General features: G+C 40.3%; 1 protein-coding gene across 7 annotated transcripts in view; it reads right to left on the bottom strand.

Moving 5' to 3' along the window:
• ZFAT (zinc finger and AT-hook domain containing) overlaps positions 1 to 23,502 on the bottom strand; it is a 122,342-nt gene extending 98,840 nt beyond the window's left edge. For 3 of the 7 annotated variants that reach the window (XM_048939697.1, XM_048939699.1, XM_048939700.1), the window contains exon 1: positions 1 to 23,501. This exon is cut by the window's left edge. The gene's annotated coding sequence lies outside the window, so the exon portion shown is untranslated. The other 4 variants (XM_048939698.1, XM_048939701.1, XM_048939703.1 and 1 more) reach the window with 4 other exon arrangements.

Below are 23,502 nucleotides of genomic sequence, written 5' to 3'. Positions count from 1 at the left end.
ACAGCATTGGCTTTCAAGATATCCAAAAATGAATCGGCACAGACATATTTCAATACACTGTGTGTGCTACAGCTTATGCTACTCAGAAGGCATTTGCAACAGTTATTAAACCTTACTGACATAAAGTTGGAGCACTGTTTCTTAACATTTAACCTTATAAGTATCAGAACACGATAATGTATTTGTACAGTCTCTAACACTATAGAGATAAGAGGGTAAAACACAGAATAAAACAATTCCCACAGCCCATGGAGTTCAATATTTCTGTTGCACTTACCTGCCAAGACTTTTGACGCTTACAGTAGGTGCCTTCTAGAAACCTCAAACGCAAATCATTATCAGAATTGCTACTGAATACCAAAATACACATGGGACATCAACAGGGTAGTACAAGCTGGGACAGAGTCCTCAAGGATGTCCTTCTCAAACGGTTTGTGCAAAAATTCAGCTCCTGTGGTACCAAAAATTTCAGCAGTTTCCTTTATACACTCAATTTTACAGCTTTTATTGCTACATTTGCTTGTAGTTGCACTACATTTTCCTAAACTAACTCCCATTCTAAAACTGCTTCCAAGATTCTTTCCCTGTTTCAATCTTCTTAGTTTTCTCCAGACAGATTATTACTCAGAAAGATGAGTCATTTTAACAGTGAGAGAACAGAACACTATCAATTAAGCTTCCACACTTATTTTAGATTTTACATGTGCGGCTTACTTAGCATCTAAAGCCTTGAATAACTAAAACATTAGCAATCCAGGAAAAAAAAATGCTTTATAAACTAAATCAGCCTTCTCAAAGCTCTTGTCTGAGCAGGTGCTTTGCAGATTTACTGGGGAGAAGGAACCACAGATGCAGATATCTGTTCATACACAAAGGCTGGTGGAAGCCTTCTGAGCACTTAACAGTTGGTTCTTTATATGAAGAAAAAAACATGAGCTCAAGCATTTCTAGTGAACGCAGCTGCAAGTTCACAAGGGGAGACCTTCATGCAGGCCAGCCTGAGGGTACTGAAGAGTGTGATGTGCTGCTGTTAAGTGACCATAAAAACCACTAAAAGGAAAACCACAGACAACTAATTCAGACTGTAAACATGCATCCTCATAAGCATTCCACTTGCTCAGCAAGCAGGGATCATGGTATTCCACCCTACTTTCAAGTGTCTGCATGCCCATTCCTACTTGTGCTGGGCGCAACAGACATCCAGAATTAGCAGCACGTTCACAACTCCACTGCCAGCCTCTGGACTAGCAACCTCCTCCTTCAGGTATCTGCCTCCACTATGATGTTAGTGCATCATAAAACATTAGAAATCGATTCACGCCTCCTCCTTCTATCACAAGCAATAGTTGCAGCCATTACTTTAATAACATGAGGTAATCAGCTTTGCTGACAATTAGGCTGACACATCAAATCTGCCTCTTCCATTCCTAAAATTCAGTGATTCAACTTAAAACATTGTGTAAACACATGTCTGGAAAGACTCCACCCTCTTCATTTGCAAGGGGAAATGTCTCAGATACATTCAGAAATTCAGAAGTTTCTATTTCACATGCAGAAAGCAGAGACCCTGGCTTTTCAAACTCTTAGCAAGAAAATCCCAAACAAAAACAATGTAAAAATACAGTGTGGGTTTATTTATTTCCCGTCATTACAAACCACTTCAGCTGGCTTTCATGTAAAGAAGTACAATGGCTGCGTTTGAGTATGGGTATTAAACACCAGCACATAAATAAAATTCCACAATACTGAGCTGATGAACTGCACATGACTACTCTTATCTAGCATGTGGAAAGACAGCACTAACAAAAATGACTACAAGATTAACTACGAGATAACGTTTACTTTGATCGTTCAGTGAAGAATGTTAACGGACAACACTTCATTTCTTCCAAGTCCAAGCAGCATGTAAAACTATGGAATGCCAAGCATTTACAGCAAAGAACATCTGGAAAAAAATGACTACCACTTGTGTTCTCCTGTAAAATGGAAAAAGGATTTGTAAATCCTGCTTGTGTTTCTCTTTCTAATTTGAAGATGTACACAAGCCAAACATCATATTTAAGAGAAAGTGTTTTTTAATAGAAATCGTATTGTGTGTGAACTACTCTGAAAATAGATCATTGCAGCAGTGCTAGCAGTAAGTTCAGAACCTTCCATCAGCACACATCAGCCAGCAGACAGGTGACCCACATCACAGCAGCTCTGTGTTTAGTCACACTCCTGCCCAGAAGAATGGCTGCCCTGAGTTCACTGGTGGCCATTCATGGCATGCTTGAGAATCACTGCTTCTGCAATGCTTGCAGTCTATCTTTTCCAGGCCTAAGGAATCCTCAGTTTTAAGAAAGAAAAATAAAATTTCTGGTAAATATCTGTATCTTTGCACATAATCTTCTACAGAATTCCTGCAGTGAAGTTAGATCTAGCTAACCTTTATAATCTGTATTACCATAGTATCAAATAAACTGAACATAAAATTTGCCTTTTGAATGTCAAGGAATGTGAAGCAAAAATGTTCAGAGGTGGAAGACTGGAAAGCTAAGGTAATGCAAGAACGCTTACTACTCAAACAGCAGCAGAATTCACTCATTTAGGCTGTTCTGCTCCCATCCTTTACAAATAAAGGTCCAGGAAATTACATCTGCAGAACACGCTTCCTAGATCCATCACTGAGAAAAGTGGAAAGTACTGAAGTTGTTTTGCTGAGAGCTCTTCTCAAAGAACTGATTACTTTAAGTTGAGAATTAGTGAAGAGAATTCTGAAAAAGTACTTTCAAAAGCTGTTTCTTACGTGAAAAATAATCTGTTAATGGTAGTACAAAGCAAGCTGACTGTACCACAAACAACTGTACGCATTTGGCATTGTTTTACTACAAAAATACATCCTGTGCAATCTTTTTTAACCTTTATTTTGGCCTTGGGTAACATCCAGCTTACAAACAATGAGAGCACCACCCACTCGTAGGAGAGGCAGAACACGGAATTTCAGAAAGAAAAAGCAAGGCACAGCAAATAAAATATTTGCTAAGTATTCAACAATATTTAATCTTTTTTTTTTTTTTTTACAGTTTAGTAACAGATGGCATTAAAATAGTTCATAAGGTGAGTTTTGTTTATGTGCATTTGTACAAGAAATTAAACACTGCTTGCTGTTACATTCCATAGTTCTGTAGCTCATACTTTGAAGCAGCAGAGAATTCAGTTCTGAGTGACATAGGCAATACCTTGGCATCTCCATCCTGCTACAGATTAGCTTGTAATCAATCATACTAGCAATATTAATAAAAATCAAAGTTAACTCACATGGAGGCAGTTCAGTGTGTCTATAGAACCTACTAGGTATGTATCTACACACGCAGGTTTATGACATCTTTTCCTCCTGGTGCTGTCCAGGTATAGCCAGGTGCAGCAAACATCTGACTGAAAGCTCGAGCTGCTACAGCTTCCAGTCGGGGATGTTTACAGCAACAGACTACTACACGTCACTGCAGCTGTCCAGCAGTACAAAGCAGTCCATCACCTTTAGGGAAGGGGAAAAATAAAAGGATTTATGACTCGTTTCTGTGACATTCCAATCAAATACCTTTCAACTAACTCCGAAGAAAATCTCAGTTTCACTTAAAACAAGCATGGATATAAAAACACCACAATTCTAGATTTAACACACATTTAATGTTTCTAAATGCAAGACATAGAATATACATACTCAATTTTTAAACACATTTTTTAACCCCTTCAGGTTTCAAATACATTTATATATACACATATATAAATGTATGTTTTATTTTCCTATACCTTCATTACCAGAACTCTCAAAAAAATAAATGGAGTTCCATTCTAAACATCCATACTATCTGCTCTTTCACAGGTACTTATGTTTCTAAATAAGTATGTACAAAGTTAAACATAAAAACAGGAAAACACTCGCAATGAAGGAAATCTTAGAAACAGACCTGGCAGAATTCTGAAAAAATATGTGTATTTCTCAGCATCACAGTAACTGATCAGTTTAAAGCTCTGTTTCTCTCTCTATAAATATATATAGATCCTGGGGGAAACATTAAAAGGGTCAGGTGGGAATAAAACAGTCACAGCCTCTGGATGGAACCATGTTACTTTCTCTCTTCAGCAACTCAGTACCAGAAATCCCACAAGACTGCATTCTGTTCTGATGCAGTCAACTTCATTCTTCTCACTAAAAAGAACGCTTCCAATATGAAAAATATTTAAATGACAACATACTATTGAAGAGTAAAGAATTTAATTTAGATCAAAGTCATCATTAAGCATACAGCACTCATTTAGTTGCTTCACATCAATGCTCTGATTGGAATCTTGTGCACAGAAGTAACCTGACAGTCAATCCAAAGGACTTCTGTAGTGTTCTGGTGATGCAAAAATTCTCCCATTATTTGTTAAAAAGAAGGAAAGATAAAAAAAAGAAAGGGGGGGAGAATCTATGAGGTTATTTTTTTTAAATCCTATCATTTTGGCTTGATCATGTTCACATAACACTTAAATGCCTTTATCTTCTAGTTTGCAGCAGAAAACGTTCCTTTTACTAACAGAGCAGAAAGCAGACAGATTTATCCTTGTTTATCACTGTTTATCCTTTCAGAAAGAAAAAGCTTAGCCAGTAAGTAGTTTTCTGCTTCCAGGAAATACGCAGACTCCTGCGATTTAAAGTTGCTAGTTCTGAGGCCGTTCAGGCCTCCAAGGCAACTCGTAAAGGGAAATTCTAACAGAGTTTAAAGGAAAACTACACATACAAGATCTCTCAGTTACAAAAAGTCAGTCCCATACTGTTTTCCAATAAACGTTTCCTTCTGAAATGTGAACACTTGTTAGTAGTAAGCGAAAGTAGTTATTACAGGAGTTTGCCAAGATTAATGAGGAAGCTGCATGCAGTCTCTATGGATACCATGCTGACCTTCATTATTTGAGAATAAATAGTTAAAAAGCCAATGGACATTTGCAACAAAGGCCTCTTCAGGCTGTTCCAAAACTGAAATTTCCTATTTTACCTCGCGAAGAAATGGGTTATTTCATGCAGAGGTAGGCACATGGTATTCAACTAATTAGGCTGCTAAGCATTATGCTGCAGTGAACCATTTCTTATGCTGCTCTCCTTTAACACTTCCTTCTTAAGGAAGTAATGAAGGTTACCACAATGTCACCTGCCTAAAGAGAGGACACTCCTTTCAGCTTCATTTTAACACTCAAATCACCACAAAACAACCAATATAAGTGATAGTGAAGTCTCTTGTTGTGCTGGGATTGGACGTTTGATAGAACAGCATCTAACAATGTGATCATATTTGTATGAAGGAGTTAAATTTTCAGCTCCATCCAAATACAGTATTAAGAAAATGTATCTGCAGCAGTTTTGTGCAACTACATTTGTGAAGGACAGAGCTTCTATAAAAGTTCTTTTATGAAAACTGAAGATAAAGCATCTTCTGCTCTTCTCCTGAACACTTTTACTTTTTACAAACTAATATAAAAGACAGCACACTCCAGCTGTTGTTAAAGGCTCTGTCCTTCAATTCTGCTATAGCTTAAAAGCACAGAAGCAGGACTTATTCTGATGTCGCTATAAACAGAAGAAGATTCATTGCTGGCCTCCATTAATGCTGTTGAAGAACAACAATGAATGTAGCATTACTTGCAGTGTGAATTCCCCTTCAAATTCCACATGCAGAAAACACAAAGAACCATGTGGATCTCTGAACTACATAAACTGCTCCTGACGCACAGTATTTACTGATCTGTCAATTCTCAACAAGCCTTAAGATGTCGATACAAGGGAATCACCAAGAGCTTTAACACTGACAAGAAGGGCACTATTGTGATACCTGAAGTTTGTGCGCTCTCACAGTTTCCAAACCCAAGACACGCAGGTCACAGAGAGGAACTGCAGTTTTCCCAAGTGCCACAGATTGTGTGTTCAGTCATACAGAGCTTGGACTGCACCGTGATCAGAAATTTAAACAAGATGGGAAGAAGGAAGAAGGATAGCAAAAAGGGAAAGGAAGATGCAGGGGAACATGGAAGCTAAAGAGAGCTTCCTTTTTTTCTTCCCACGTCTTATTCCATCCCACAGCCTCATTCCATGATCAGCACGATTACAATTACTCAGTGAATTCAAAGTCTCAGTTCTCACATGCAAATAATTAACTGAAAAAGAATTAAAGCAGATCCTTACTACTGCTCCAATTATTTTAAGTCGTGTTTATTGACCAGAACATAACTGAATATTAGACATTAAGTTATTGGCCCCGAGTAAAACACAGTGTCTGAATCAGTTCTGCATTTAAAGTGCCCTAGCTTTCAGCTCTCACATAGTCCAACTCAATCTCAACGGCATTAATGTCACACGGATTCAGACAGAATACAGTCTGTCCTAGCACGCGGGAAGAACCTCGTCTTTTAACAGCCACAGAGAGTTCACTTCAGCATTAAAAGTATACAGTGCACAATGAATTCTCATGAAGTAGGAAGCACACGTAAGCAGTTTCAGAACTGCATTTCCTGTATATTTTCAGGAAACTACACGCTCTGCTTCTCATAATCACAGAACGGCTTACAATGGGAGGAACCTTAAAGACAACCAAGCTCAACTCCATGCCACTGGCAGGGTTGCCACCCACCATTTCAGGCTGCCAGGGCCCCATCCAACTCAGCCTTGAACACCTCCAGAATGTGGGGTAGCCACAAGTTCTGTGGGCAGCCTGTTCCTGTGCCCCACCATCCTCTGAGAAAGGCATTTATTCCTAACATCTAACCTAAATCTCCCCTCCTTCAGTTTAGAGCCATTCTCCCTTGAGCTATCACTATCAACCGTGTAAAAAAGTCACTCTCCTTCCTGCCTATAAGCTCTCATCAAATACTAGAAGGATACACAAAATATATACATAAGTATAAACACTAAAACTGATAGTCTCACTGTGTCAGAAGTAAAAAGATTTTTTAAATTGAGCTGTCAGAAAAACAGCATCTCATATTTTAAGAATGCATGGGAATGGGTAAAAATAGTACACTATTAACATATCTAAGACCAAATTTCAGTGAGGATGCAAATGTCATACATAACCATTACAGAAAACCAAACAACTGAATGTTTTTGTCATAAAATACTGCTCTCATCTTACTAAAGGAAGAGGATAAACAACAAAACAACGATGGTATGAGCCAAAATAAAGTTCAGATCCTGATTAAGAACAGCATCCACCCAGATGCTCTGCATACCTTGAGGAGCTAAGTTAGAATAAAACTGTAAGTTTAGTCTCCTGTGACCAAGCATAAGGAAGAAAAAAAGCTGTCCTACACACTGCCCCATGAGTCTCATTTCAAAGAATGGAGGTTTAATAGGTAAAAAAAAAAAAATGACTATAAAGCCAGAACTGCATCAGAGAGAATTACTGCAATCTAACAACCTCAAGAGCAGACACAGCATGCAAGACAGAAGTGGCCCCTATTCATTTCTTGCATTAATTCCCAAAAATATACAAGAGTAGCAACTACAGTCTGCTCACTGTCCTTCTCCACAGCCTTTAAAAAGCAGATATGTATTCACCTGCAATCCAAATCATCTCAGTATTAATTGGAGTACACTGAGCACACAGAAAGCTGGGGTTCAAACACAAGAGAAGGGTGTTTTTATACTTTTAAATAAGCAATTTAAAACAAAGGAACAGTAGGCAGAAATTGAATACACCATTAGGTTGCACATCTGCACCAAAGTTCACACCCTAAAATTTTTCTCTTTAAGAGAATACAATCTGCCTTCAACTTCTTAGCTCACTCTGCTCCAAAATATTCTGCTCAATATTAGTGCTGTGAACTGCAAATACATAAAAAACTAACTGAAGCTGAAAAAAAAAAACAACACCAAAAACAGCACTGCAAGAGAACCTTCAAAGTTGGTTTCACTTTTGGAGGTCTTTACTTAGATACAGTAAAACAGACATGCAGTCAGAGCCCTTCAGTTAATACATGCTTTACAAAAGCACTGTCTCCACAGACACCATTTCTGACTCCAGTGAGCATAATATTAATAAATGAGACATGAAAAGCGATTACCATAGAAGATCAGAAAGACAGAACAAGGATAAGCCTTCTTGGTGAGGAAAAATCTTGAACTAGTCACCGAATGGAAACCAAAAATATCTTACAGTGGAAGTGACCTCTGGAAACCTCAGGAAAGCCCTCTGGAAACCACCTACAGCAAACTCCCTGCTCAAAGCACAAAGTCTCTTCCACTCAAAATCTGAGCATCCCCAAGGAAGGATTTTTCATACCTTCTCTGAGCCATCTACACATTCTGAGTAGCCACAGGCCTACCTTTTTTTTTTTTTGCCTTACACCTAACTGGAATTTCCCCTGCTGCAACTTGTATCCAGTGCTTCTCACCCTTTCGCTGGGCAACACCAAGAACGATCTGCCTTCTTCTCATGATCCATTAGGTAACTGAAGGCAGCAATTAAAGACTCCCCCCTGAGTTTCCTTTTCCCTCTGGCTGAACAACACTGCTCAGCATGAAGTAGTCATGTATTTATAAAACACCTTCTTGGCTCTCAACCTGAGAGAGTAACATACTGAGCCAAATTCAGTCTTTAATTTAGGTAACCTGAGAAGTTCTGCAGCCACTTTGGGGGGCAGGAAGTGGCTAATCCAGATCATTTTGCTTCAGAAGTAAGCTAAGTTAAAAAAAAATAAATCCATCTGTCACTAATAATTTATCATAATGTATTACCCTCATAAAAACTCCCACCAGTAAGCTTACCTACAGTCAGTACAGAAAAAGGAAGAAAGAGTATTAGCATCCTTAGCTGTATTTTTGTTTTCTCTGACAACAGCTTCTAACAGATCGTTGCTATATAATGTATAGCCATATACACTCTGCAATTTTTGCTTTTTCAGCAGGGGAGATACATCAAAGTGCACTGACCACAAGAGAAAGATGAATACCTGGAACTCCACATTAAGAAGAAACAGAAATACATCCTACATATTAGGTCTAATGTTACATAAATAGCTGATCCCTTCTTTGTTCCCACAGTAGTATTACCTCTGGTAATAGTGTCTAATGTTGCTTATACAAACTCAGTGAGTTTAGTATTTAACTCAAATATTGCTGCCTGCACTCAATAGGTCTGATTTTGTAGTTTCCTCTCTTCAACTCTCTCTTTTGGTCTCTCTTACAGGAAAAGAATTTTAGTCTCATTCCTTGGAAAAGCTGCACCAAAACCAGGTTTTGCCCTGCATGAGGCAGGGGGGTTGGAGATTCATGACCCTTGAGGTCCCTTCCAACCCTGGCCATTCTGTGATTCAGGTTGCCTAATCTAAGGGCAGAGTCCTGGAGACACTTTACTACAGAAGTATTAAAACAAATCATTTTATATAGGATACAGATACCTCCACATGATATGTTTCTCCACATGACATGTTTCTATTTTACCTTGAAGAGTCTTCCAGTTTGTGCCTTTTCAGTCAAGGTAAGAAGCATCTCTAGTTCAAGCGACAAAGTTGTCTTCAGAAAATGAGCTGGGTTTTTGTTTATTTTGAGAAAAGCTTCCCTGGAGATCATCTACATCTTATATTCAATCTGGAACACACAAAGAAAGTTCACACCACTGAATGTGAAGAAGTTAATCTGATAGTTTCTTTTAAGGGGAGCAGAAGGAAGACATAGGAGGGCAAAACCAACCCTAGGACTTGACTAGAATACAGAATACCTTTAACAGATGCTGTTTGGAATAATATCAGATGAGCTCGACTCATAAGAAGTTAATCTGAAAGTAAAATCTTAAATTTAAAGCAAGAAAGTCCATCAGGCACTGGATGTGTTTTTCAGGGCAAAACACTGAAGCCCTTCCTGCCTGTTGACTCAAAAATGGTCAAGAGTGAATGGAAAAACCTTCCCTAAAATAACTAGAAATCAAGAGCAGAGAAGCTACACATCTCATCTGATAGGCTGTTTTCACATCCCCCCCCTCACCCCCCCTTTTTGACTATCAGCCCAGTCTGATGTAGCACACTCCAAAAGGACAGCACATTTAGAATGCTTCATTTAATGACTATTCGCTCCCATTTGAGATTATAACTCTCTGGTGATACCAGCTGCCATAAGCACTACCATAAGTAATCCTCTGTAACACTGCTGGAAACAAATTGAGAACTCCAATGAGTCATCAATACCACAGAGTCCTACTGATGACCTCTGCTGACCAAAGGCACTTTGGATGTTAAGATCAGCAACGCAACAATTAAGACTACACCATGTTACTCTACTGCTAGAGAAGCTGGTAAAGAAATACACGAGTTGGGCCAGGCCACCAAGAGATCTAAAGGGAACACGATGCAACAGTTCTAAGTGCAGCTCGGTGTGAACATATTTTAACCCTTTGAGTCACAGGTATGACAAATTCTCACGTGCACAATTTTGATAAGCAGAATCTGAGATCGTTACTGAAGGAAGCAGACTTGGGTGGAAGTGCAGTGTTACAACAACTTTTCCTTATGGTGTGAAGTGCAAGCTCAACTCCTCCATCACAATTCAACCTTGAAGGACATCAGACAGAAGTGATCTGTGCAAAACTCTGAATCTTAACCTTGGTCCCAGTAAAATATATACAGCTTCTACATTACTGACAGAAAATAAACACAACCCAGCGAGTATGCAAGTCACAGACATCATGTAAGTGTGCAGCACTAAAAAAAAGTTTTGTTGTGCAGTAATAAGCATCAGGCCCATTCTTTTAAGTACATGTATACAGCCTGCCACCCCAAAGGAAAGAGTCCACACAAGGACAGCATGTCATCACAGCATCTGCTCAAGCATCAATATCAAAAGCAAAACAAAAAATGATACCACAGCAAAAAAAAATAAATCAGTAATTCTTAAAACATTTATTTCCAAAATGTAAGATCTCACCAAGTTGCTCTCAGGAAAATCAGAAAAATCAGTTTTCAGGATTTACTGACAGTAACTGGAAAGAGACACAACCCACTGGCAAAACAGTTCATTTTGAAAATATTTCCTCATATTCTCAAGTCAATTGCACAAAAGATCTGACAAATATCTTTAGAAAACTACTATTTTCATAGCCTCTCAAACAACATTTGCTGTAGCATCAAGCCACCTCCATACATAGTTTCTTACTCAGCAGCAAAACAGACTTTCTAGTCTGTAAATATGGGAGGAGTGGATCTGTTGGTTTTGATTTGTATTTCCTTACATGGAACAATGTAACATTTAGCTGCTGGACTACAAAAGGAAAAGGCAATCATTACTACAGTGAGAGTTTGCGGGTCACCTTCGTACATCACCAGCAATACTCTTCAAAAAACCCCTCCAGATTCTTATTTTACACCAACATCTTTGAGAGTAGACACAACGAAAGACATCTTCACTTTTGTTTGTAGCAGCTGTCTTCAATTTGAAATAGATGTAATGTCTCCCACAAAACTACTCCCACAACTACTTTGAAGGGGGAATTTTTAAAACACCACTCTTCAGCAACATGCAAGAAATCTTCACATTTAAGGACAGATTACAGATTTCTGGTCTCTCTGCTTTCCCTACTAAATCTTATTTCCCACCAACTCTAAATATGGCTTTTCAAACCATAATAAACAACATGCAGGTGACTTACTCTATGACCCACCAAACTGCTCTTTTGTCACAAGTACAAGTGCAGAGCTTTACTAATAAACAGAATTAAACCAATAAACAAGCAGTTGGGAAACTTAGGAGCAGATGGGGTTCCTCAATCCCAAAGTTGGAAGAGACCTCCAAGATCATCCAGCCCAGCTGTCCACCTATCACCACCACTTCCCCACTAAGCCACGTTATCTCCTAAGTGGCCTCTAGATTATTGTGCAAGTTTATATATCCAATGAGCATCAATGAGGCAGGAGAAACACCTGGGGCAGGAAATCTTTTCTGAAGTTTCAAGATGCAAGACAGCGCTGCAATACAAAGTAACACCTTCATGCAAGGTTTCATTAAGCAGTACTTCTTCTAAGAAGTTGGAAACACACAGGCCCATTCCAAGGTTCATACTGATGTTCACCACGTCACAAAAAACATTCTAAACTCGCATTGCCAAATTACACCCAATACTGCTCCAAGCAGAATTTCCAAAAATTGTGGGAGATCTGTTAGAAAAATATTCCCAACTTCAATCTTGGTAAAAGTACCCTAAAGGAATGAAGATTCATCTTCCTTCTTTCTGCTTTTCACATGAAACAAACAAACCAAACAGGAAAATAGATTAAATATGTATGAATACATTTAGGAGAAAAAGCAGGATCAGCAACAAAGAATGCCACTACACAACTTCCAGCAACAGATGTTCTGCAGATAATGATGTAAAGTCATTCCAAAGTCAATCCTGAGGCCCTTCTTACTAGCTACATTTTAAGTCACAGAACCCAAACACTTGACATATAGGCATGTCTGAAAAATACAGAGTAATGTACGAATGCAAAAATCCATGCAGCTGAGATCTGGGTCACACCTCAAAAGACAACTCTGTAATATGAACTTCACTCAGAGATATTAAATCTTGTTTACCATCATTCTCATTAGGCTGACATCATTACCATAAGGGACCTTTCCAAAGACACGAAAAGACTGCTGTAGTACTTACACAGTGATTTCAGGCTGATTTAGATTGATCATAGGAACAGTAGGGTAGCAGAACAGGAGCCCTGCTTGTCCTCACTTCTGGCTGAGGGATGCTTGCTTCCTCCATCCTTACAGGAATCTGATAAAAATACGATGCCAGTTACTGGGACCAACCACTATATTTAGCTGCAAACTAATCCTGGTGAGGGGAAAAAAAAAGATCAGTTTTCTGCAGGCAGGTGGCCTCAGTTACTGGATGGCAGGGCAGTCCCTGGCACGAAGCAACTGTGTAGGGCAGGACTGTCTGTTTCGGTGGCAACACAACTTCAAATCAATGCAGGTGACTTGTGAAACCACAACATGAACCTCTTCTCACTTTGCAGCAAACACAGTCCCCCACAAACTTGGCAAAATTCTGTTCCCTTAATAGCTTCACAGTCTTTCAGAGGTAGCTTCAATACCTCCACGCCTTGCAGCAGGTAACTGGCATTTGAAAAAAAAAAACAGAGAAACACCGAGCTGCCTTTTGCTCTCTGCATCCAAGTTCACCCCTCCTGCAAGTCTGAAAATTGTCTTTCAACATTTTTTTGTTAATGCCAAACAGTCAGCAGCTTCCACCTCCATGGAGATCACTATTCTAAAATGCTGAAGGAACTATGTTCCTCCCAGACACCTGAAACCAAGTGACAGAAGCCCATCTTATGCTACCAATGCTCCACCTGCTGGTATGCAGATAGTACAGATCAGTCCAGAAAGCATTCTGACCTTAAAGAGAAGCAGAAGGCACACCAAAACAACACAAAACCAAACAGAAACATTCCTCAGCATTCCAAAGCATCTACAGCACCTAAGAGAAAACCTCCCTTGGAGAACTTGGCAGTGCAACAGATTTCTGAACAATGGAATTCCTAAAAAGTATTTGCAAAATCCACTAACCAAGGTGGCTGGTTATTAACAGACAAACAACAATTACTGCATTAGGTGAAAGGTACAGGTCTGTGGTAAAGTCTACCCACAGGATTCAAGCCAAACCCAGAGAGGAGCTCCCACACAGAAACATCATTAAGTCTCGAGGCTCTACATGATAAATTAGGTTCTACCTAGATTTAAAGTGCACTTCCCTAGAGAATAAAATGCATTAAAAGGAAGGACTCTCTCCAATACGAATGAACCACAAAAGTAGGAAGAAAACAAACTAAGAGAAGTAACTTTAACCATACCAACTCATTCCCACATATTCACATATGAACAACAATAATGTGCCTATAAGAAAAACAAAAAACCTTCTCATAGGACTCCAGTCACATTCAGTTCAGACAAATCCATTGCTTTTATTCTTCATTTTTAGTAACCAGCTACAAATTCCCACTTGGTTTTACAGAACTGTTGCACCTCAAGCAGCAGCCTGTGGAAACCACAATAACTCAATGGAAAAGTAGTAAAAACATCAAGAAACTACTCTAGGAAATCAGTTTTAAAAGGTCAATTTCATGTGGAGTTTGTGATCTGCCTCTCAATTTGAAAAACTCCAATGTAACCAGCACCAGAATAATGAGCACTAGTCACTGTATAAAATATACTTCAGCATCAGTAACAGACCAAAACCTCACTGTCTTTACACAGTCCCACAGTCAACTATCTTATGCTCCAATTAAGTGCAAGAAAATTAGCATTTGTATTTGCCATCAAACATCTTTTCCACACGCAAACAATCTCACATTTAATCCTTCTGCATCCAACTTGATACTCTACTATTTAAAAGTAGGATTCTTCAAATGAATTCCATCCTCCACATACAGCTTAAAAGACAGAAAAGATCAAAGTTACCAATAATCTGTGTATCGCAGTACTTCAGTCTCCAGTGATCTGGAACTCCTAACTGCACAAGCATTACCAAGACAGGTAAAATAAATTCTGCTGCTACAGTGGGTTGAGGAAGTGACTGAAGCTGACAGTTTCCATTATCAGCATACTATGAACTACCTACACTATTAAGTAGACTTCTACACTAGTACATTTATAACGTATCAACAAAAGGACATAAAACTACTACTGACCTTTTCTTCATGAAGTGCTGACTTAGGAAAACACTCTTTTGGTGCAGTTTAATTGACGATTAACAGTCTTTAAGAACTACAGCAGAGGTTTGGTTGTATGATGATGCCAGTATTCTTATATCACAAATAACCTGGTGGAAAGAATCTGTCCTATCTCACAGCTGATTCAAGTGTTGAACTTTGCAAGCTGCTTAGTTGTTGGTTCTACTAAAAACCCCACAGATACAGCAGACCAACCTTCGTGAAGCTCTAGTCACCTTAACTTCCCTTGACATTTCCTCAAAGTAATGCTCCTTTGACACAGAACAAATAAGGGACAAGTTGCAGAACTGCCTTCCCAAATACCAGAACATCCCAGTGTTCCAGTGACCTTAATGCACCCCAATCAACAGACAGCTTAGTTCTCCTCAGCAAGGCACTGTGTTAAAAGAATGGTGTCCTTGGCCTACAGAGAAATCTGGGAGCTAAGACAAGAGAACCTGAGAAAACAAATTCTGGAAAACACCGTGTTGGGATAATTTATATTCCAAATGAGTTCACTGTAAAGTTTCTTGTCTCAAACTAATTTGATGGAAAAAGTGTTTAGTTATCCTTCTAGAGGTAAACACAATATTAATACTGAAGTAAGAAGTTTTATTAGTTAAATCTGCCCAGAGAGGTTGTGGATGCCCCATCCCTGGAGGTGTCCAAGGCCAGGTTGGATGGCGCCCTGGGCAGCCTGGTCTAGTATTAGATAAGGAGGCTGGCAGCCCTGACTGCAGCAGGGGGGTTGGAGCTTAATGATCCTTGAGGTCCCTTCCAACCCAAGCAATTCTATGATTCTATGAAACATCCAAAATAATTATTTAACCAAGCCTCCAAAAGCAGTAGATTGAGAGGAAACAATGAAAAAAAAAAAGTTCATTCACAAGCACAATCTATATACGATCAGATCAGTTATCAAGTTTTAGCAGCAGTGCTAATAATATATCATATGTGGTTTATATCAATATCTGAAAATACTCTCAGAAAACACGAGGTTAGCAGAACACATCACAATAGAGTAGATGAGCATGCTGTAAGAGTATGTTCAAAGCAATGATGCACGTCAAATGCGGACCACTCAGCAGAGTAAATATGGATAGAAAGAAAAAGCAACACTTGAGATGCCTCATCCCTGGCAGTGTTAAAGGCCAGGATGGAAAAGCCCTGGGCAGCCTGGTCTATCAGATATGGAGGCTGGTGGCCTTGCTGTGGCAGGGGAGTTGGAGATTCATGGAGATCCTTGAGGTCTCTTCCAACCCTGGCCATTCTGTGAATAGGCACAAAGATGCCCATCTTTAGGAAAAGCCATAAACAATAAGCAGCTTTTGTGACCACAGAGTAAGTACAAAACAAGAGGAACACATAAGAAACTGTGATGGAGAATTCACAGCAATCTTTAAATACTTAACCAAAAATTATCAAAGCTAAAGCTGACATGAAACTACTGCTGCAAACACAGCCTCTCCAGGTCCAACAGCTGAGCTACATCTCAGAAATCCCAGCTAACAGCAGCTCAATATCTAGACAGGTCATCACTTGCTTAAATGCCAAAACCGAGTTTTTAATCTGTTCTACTTTTTACCATCTTTTTCCAAATTATACTTCACTGAACTGTGACCTCCATTTTACACTGATGGAAATGCACTGTGCCAGCCAGCAGCCCTGAGCAGTCTGTACCCTGGGATATAAGCTTTGGAAGCTCACGCACTCAGAACGCTTTCTGCCAAGCTGCAGAGGGTCAGCAGGGCATCTTCTGTTGCCAAGCATCAGCTTTGGGAAACAGCAGTTTCCAGAAGGTACAAATTTGAGCCTTTTCTGCAGGTCATCAACAGCTCACAAAGCACCTCACCAATTACTCCGAACTGAGGACTTAAACCATGACTTCTGCTTATAGAAACGCTCAGTGTAATGCACTGAACAACTAATAAACAGTGTAAGACAATGCAAAGAGAAAAGCTCCATCCTGAAGAACATTTAGAAACACTTTGAACGTCACAACAATGACAACCCTGCATTTGGCCGAGTTGTGCTATATCTGCAAAGGAAACAATGAAGTGAATAGATGGAAGTCCTCAGAGCTTCATTTGGCATTTTGATTTATTATACTCATGTTAAGCTTCAAGTGTTTGTTCACTCTCCACACAGCTCTCACACAGCAAAAGGACGTTCTGGGTGAACTTATTTCTATATTCTTTATGTAAATGCTAACGTTTTTACAAATTCCATTAATACCTCTTATAGCAATGATTCAGTATAAAACATTAGAATTGAAGTGCGTTTTAGTACAGCTGCCTCATTCCCACAGGATTCAGTGTGTCCTCAGACAGGAAGAAATCTTACCCAAAGCACTCCTTGTGAATATGTTAATCTTTTTTCCTTTATCTTTCTAGCCTTCAGTTCTGCAGAAATACAGCCTTAATTCCCTCAACCTCCTCATGCAGCAAAACTCTTCACCTCAGACTGAGGTATCTTAAGACGACAGTATACAAGGAGCAAACTGATATTATGGAAGAGTAATTTCAAGCATAGCAAGTTCACCTGTACCAAGTAAGTTCTGAACTGCAAGATGGGTTGTGCTTCTGCTCATTAAGTGCTATCTTAGACAAAGTGATTCCCCTTTAGGGTTAGAAGAGTGTTCTCCAGTTAGCAGCTCACTGCTGTGTCCCAAGTTACTGAACTCCCTAAAAAAGAAACAAAGAATATTTTGAGAGACATATACAGAAAAAAAAGATTGATTTGACAAGCTACCATGAAGCTCATCAGTATTATCTCAATGGATTTCTTACAGATGATAGCCTCCATCATAATTATAACAAAGTGATAGCCTACATTTCCTTAACAAAGCGAGAAGGGATAGCATTTCTACCTGTGGATTTTCTTGCAGTATAACACCCAGCACACTGCTAAGGGTTAAGGGATCAATCACTCATCACTACAATCCCTTTTTTCTTCATCATTCCAGTAGTGCCTCCAGGCTACAATCTGGAAGAGATCAGAGCTACACAATGGGTAGCTGTCTAGTCTAGAAAGTTTTCAAACCAGTTACAGAACTTCTTTTATCTAGTTGAAATATCACAAACACATCTTGCTATCTCTAATTTGTTTCAGCAAAATCTCTCATGACACAGAATATCTGTAGCATCCAGGCAGTAATGTCGTGGAGCATTAATACCATCTCATGCTACGAACACCAAAACAAGCCGAATAAACTTGCAGGTGAGATCTGTAACACTGAACAAGTGGTTTCTGTTTTGCCTTAAGTTCTCTCAGCCCCAAAGGCTCCGACCTTTCTGTTCCTCCCAGAAGCCCCCTCAGACAACAGCAGGCATATTTCCACCATTACATATCGGGCAAGCTCATGATTTTCTTACCACTCTCTTGCACAGATCATAAAATAATTAAATCCCTATCACAGTAACTAAATCAAAATTGCAAATACCACACATGCTTGCACAGTCTACTCAGCTTGTTCCCAATCTTGATTATTCACCTGTTTTGTTCTGACTGCCATCTGCCCACTCCTCCTCCTATGTGTTGGAGGCAGACACTGTGCCATCTCAGAAGCAGTTTTGCTTTAGCCCCTTCCTGCACACTTCTTCCAGGTCACTAATACATACAGTGAATAAACATAACTGCAGAATTGCTCCTTGGCATTCATCAGTCACTACATTTCAAATGAACTCCAAAGGAGACCAAGTTTTGCTGTCTAACTCCTAAAGAAAATAGCAAACATTTACTTTCCATCTTAAAACGTGTATTTAATAGGAATAATTTATATACAGACATATATCACATTTATATTTATATGGATACTTAAAGCAATAAGGAGATTCAAGAGCAAATCAGCTCCCTTTATCTTCCATTTGAACTGGGACGTGAGTACTGATCACCAGCAGACACAAATATATGTACAGAAATAATCACGTAGGTATTTTTATTTTAGGCAAACAATCCACTGCTTTGTAGAACCTGACAGTTGTCTCCATTAGCTCTATGACTGCTGCAGCCAAATCTTATCATGTGTTGAAAAGGACACTGGGATGAATTATGTAGCTCCAATCTGGCCCTTTTATTAGTATCAGGAATGTGCGTTTCTTAAGTTGTACATGACAGTCACTTAAAACTCCATCTGGCTTTTTTCATTTACACCAGGATCTTCCATGCTCAGAGTCCATGAATGTATTAACTGCACTGATTTGGGGTTGTCACTTATTTTTTTTTCTGCTCTCCTAAAGAAAAGGAGAAAAGTTTCAATAGAAAACTTAAGTATTTACAGGTCCATTCCCACTTCTTAGTGTATGGAAACTTAGGAAGTTGCAAAGAAAAGCTCCATGCTTCTTTACAGAGAGAATTTTCTTTCAGAAGAAAAAAAGAAAGAAAAAAGAAGGAAAATAAATCCAAAAGAGCCTTCACTTTACTTTGTCTGCACTGACCTTTAGCCCTGACACCCACTGCATCCTGTGGGAAACATGCTCCGAGGGCCAACTTTCTTATAAATATTTTAGCAGATTTGAGCATCCTGAATAGATCCACATGAACAAAATGAAAAGGCTATTGAATATGGACAACATAGATGTACATTCTGATAGTCACATAAGTATCCACAGAGCAATCAAATATAATGCCACAGAATCCCAGATGCACAACGTGCAGGTGCTGTCTTACAAGTTTTTATGGCTGCTGCAAGACCATCCTCCTGCACACGCTCCTAAAATGTATTTTCATATCCCCCAAAAAATAACAAAAAGCACTAAAAAGAGTCACTGCATTCCTAGATTTGTGAGATAAAGGCAGCAGAGATCATTCAATTCCCTACTCAAAATGAAAACTCAAGACCTTCTTAGATGTTTTGCCAATAAATTACCTTACACTCTGCAAGATCTGTTCACTCAGGAATTTATGTAGCTTCTAAGCATCAGAGCATTGCACCTGTTCCTCTTCAGATGGCCGGTTTCCTTGTTAAGTCTTACACTCCAGCACAATGAGGAATTGTTTCGTGCAGCACGGAACAGATCACACTGGGAAGCCACAAAGAAGGAATGAAGGAATCTTTCGAGGCCTTTCCACAAATCACTCCTACCCAGGTGCACCTCTCCTGCCTGTCAGCCTTTCCCATCAGTGCTTGTAACTACAGACCTACAAACACAGCTCCCCCCAAACAAGCCACAGTGCCACACAAGCGCGTTCACCAGAGGAGCAGAAACCTGTCTCCTCCATACTGCAGGAGCAGTATGAAGACACAAGAGTATTTAAGAAGTAGAGGCAGCTTTGCTTCGTAACTGAAGTACTGGGTAGCATTTAAAGAAGGTGGCCAACTTACTTTGCATTAACAGATATCGCATTACTGCAGGATTTTATGACTGATGATTACAGATAGGTTTAGCAAGAAAAAAAAAATAGAGGGAATGTTTGTTTCTGAAGCCTTGTATTGGAGGTTTGCTCCAATTTCACCCATCCAGTGACAGTACTTCATTATGCATCACTAAATGCTAACTACAGGAACAAGGGTAAAGCATCAGCCCACCTGAAGGCACGGTTTCCTTCCAAGACCTGTAACAAGCAGTGCACAGTAAGAGTATATAAAAGCCTCTCTTTTCCAGTCCTAACATTATTAAAGCCTCTGTTGAAACCATTGTCCTTTGTTTTCTATGTCTGTTTTTATCACCAGCCATCGAAACTGCATTAGTGGTCCATCTGCGCGTGATACAGATCAGGACTTCTGTCTGCAGCAGTACAATTACCTCAGTAGCTGCATTACTTCATAGTGCCTATTATAAGAGCGAGCAGAAGACGAGCTGCGTCCACTCCAAGTTATCCCTCTGATGTCTCCTAGGAGGACAGCACCATGCTCTTGGCCTAGCTCTCTCCAGCATGCTTGCGAGAGACTTGCATGCAGACATTTGAGACAAGTAGCCAGTCACTGCTCAGCTCTCAAAATGTACAGTAAAATAACGCCAATGATTTTCATGCATGAGAACAGCAGGACAGGATGTACAGTGTGAGCTTACATAAGACACAGGCACTGCTGGGAACCGACAGAAGTGAGCAGCATAAACGGCTCAGAAAAATGCTGATGTCACTCACACACGTTTGGGTTGTTCTGGCTTCCCACACCCCGAGTTCCCCTGATCCGACAACTGCCTTTCTGGCAGTCTGTGAAACCTTTGTTTCTACTGTTTTACTGAGACCCCAAAAAAGAAGTTGTCCTCAAAAACTCACGTTTCTTACTAATATTAAGATGACTGATTAAGAAAAAACACAAACAAAAGAGACTCTAGACTTTACTGTAGTACTTACAAGCCAGAATCTAAAGAAAAACAGAAAATGTAATGGAGGATTGGAAAAAAGCACGTAATTATGTACACAAACACTTGCTCCTAGTACTTACTGAAAAAATAGTTCAAGCATAACTTATCTGTCTTAAAATACGACCTCTGCAAACCTACTAAGGTCAATGAGACTCAGTAGCTACTCAGCAGCTACTCAGCAAGCCCTGCTTGCATAAATTAGAGATGCCTAAGGGTAGCTATGAAACTGGTATTTGATTTTTCCAGGGCACCTACATCTCATGAATTAACAATGAATTGCCATTTTGCCAGAGCAACTTTCAGTTTTGTTGTTAAACCGCAGACAAAAGTCTTCTGTTGTGCTCACCTCCTCCTCACACAGAACAGTTGTCCTATTTAGCATTATGGAAGTTCCAAACAAACTTGAGCAGACAAGTGATAAACTACAGAACAAATTACTCTCAGAAGCAAAACTTACAGATACCAGGCAGTTAGTGCTCCTGTGTGGTATATCGTTCCAGAATAGATCAGAAAAACAAACAAAAAAAAGAACAAAACAAAATCAAAGAGCACTAAATGAACAAGCTACCTCCTCCAATTTGCATACAGCAAAACTGCAGAGGAAAACTCAGCTGACTCTGCTCAGCACTCTTGAGAGCAGCAGCTCCAGCTCACCTGCTACGGCGGTGGCAGCACTGCTCTGGAGAGCAGCAGGAACCACTCCAGGCAACTCCTACAGAGTTTTCAGATTCCTCTAGTGAATGTGTTTGCCAATGGCACACTTAAGGCATTTGATTTTCCACACAGATCGCCCTATAATGTGAGAATAAAAATACTGTTTCCTCAACTGCTCAGCTTGTTGTAATGAACTTACTGTCACCCACTTCAGTATTTTCTTGCAAGTACTGAGGCACCTCAAGACAACACCTCATAAACACTACTACTCAACCCTGGCAAGCGTAGCTGTGTGGTGGCACAGTGAGCTACAAACCAGTTCCAAGTAATTTCCTGATCATGCCAAGATGTGAGCAGATATACTGGAATGTCTCTCTTCCAATTCTGTATCAAAAGCCTCAATCTATCACCTTGCCCAGAGACAACCAGACACCATTAGAAATTCACAAGGTTTCCTCAGCAGTAATGGTGCTGTTTTAAGAAAACAAGAAAAAAAAAACAAAAAACCAAAACAATATTTGCACTGTGGAATGGTGATCACTTAAAAGCCCATTAGAGAACCTTCTGCATAAAAATATGAAACATGACTTAACACTGCCTGCAGCAGAGGGTTGGAACTCAATATCTTTAAGGTCCCTTCCAACTTAAGCCATTCCACGATTCTATGATTGTAACAATGCAAATCACACAGTACCATGAGTTATAAAATGTCTTCTAATGCAAAGTTACTGCCTATCCAAAGTTACTACCACAGGAAAAGCTTGCAAGCAAAACAATCCTAGCTGTACTGTCCACGCTATTACAGAGGTACAATATAACTATCTACCTATTATTACTACAGCTGATAAGCATTTCAGGCTCATTAGTGTTTATTCACAGTGTGTTTTTGGAAAGCATTACTATTTCTGATTCATAAGCAAACAGAGGAGAGATGCAGAACAGTGACCCAAGGTCACAGAGTAACCAAGTAATAACTTCACCTGGTTTTGCCTCAGTGCAACTAATAGTTCCTACTACTGAGTCACTCCTGTCCCTCTGCATAACTCTCTGAACACAAAAAGAAAACAGACTGTCGGTGGCACTCAAGTCTCCACACGCTGACAGCAGCTTCACTCCAGGGTTTGCTAGAGAGGCCGTGCCCTGGGGCATATAAGAGCACTGAGCTCTACTGCAGCACTGTGAGGGGAAAAAAAAAAAAAGGGATATAGGTATGTAAGAATATATAACGTTAGGCAGCCTGCTTGTCTGCGATACAGCTTTTTCACTAAAAAAAAAAAAAAAAAAAAAAAAAAAGAGTCCTTCACAATTTGACTCCATCATGCTACAGACCACCAGGCTGAGGGCAAAGTGCAGGGAGAAAGGGACAGCAGGAGAGTTATGCAAAGCTGGGAGCAGAGGGAGGTGGGGGGGGAGGAGGGGGAATAACTCCTGTCAGCCCATAGAAAAATAATAATCATCCCCACAGATAGAAGAAAGATTGCCAAACCCCCCGCCGCCCTCCCCGCTCAGCGGGCTGTGGGTGCGGGGCGGCCCCAGGAGGGCGCAGAGGCGGGCACAGAGCGGCTCCCCCAGCCCGGAGAAGCTCACGGGGAGGAGCGCGGGGCCCGAAGACCCCCACGCCGAACGGAGCGGCGGCGGCGGGCAGCCCCTTCCCCATCTCTCCGCGCCACCGCCGGGGCCGCCGACCCTCCGCCCTCCCCCCGGCTCCCGTGCGGTCCCGCAGGCCCAGCATAGCCGGGCGGCGGCCCGGTTCGGCGCCTCCCCATACCTGCGAGGGGATGCGGCGGGGGTCGGCCGTGCCCAGGGGGAGAGGAGCGGCGGCCTCGCC

The sequence above is a fragment of the Lagopus muta genome, chromosome 3 (genome assembly GCF_023343835.1).
Source record: "Lagopus muta isolate bLagMut1 chromosome 3, bLagMut1 primary, whole genome shotgun sequence".
In the NCBI taxonomy this organism is placed as follows: domain Eukaryota; kingdom Metazoa; phylum Chordata; class Aves; order Galliformes; family Phasianidae; genus Lagopus; species Lagopus muta.
The sequence above is the reverse complement of the archived record's forward strand: the minus strand, read 5'-3'. Positions and strand labels throughout refer to the sequence as shown.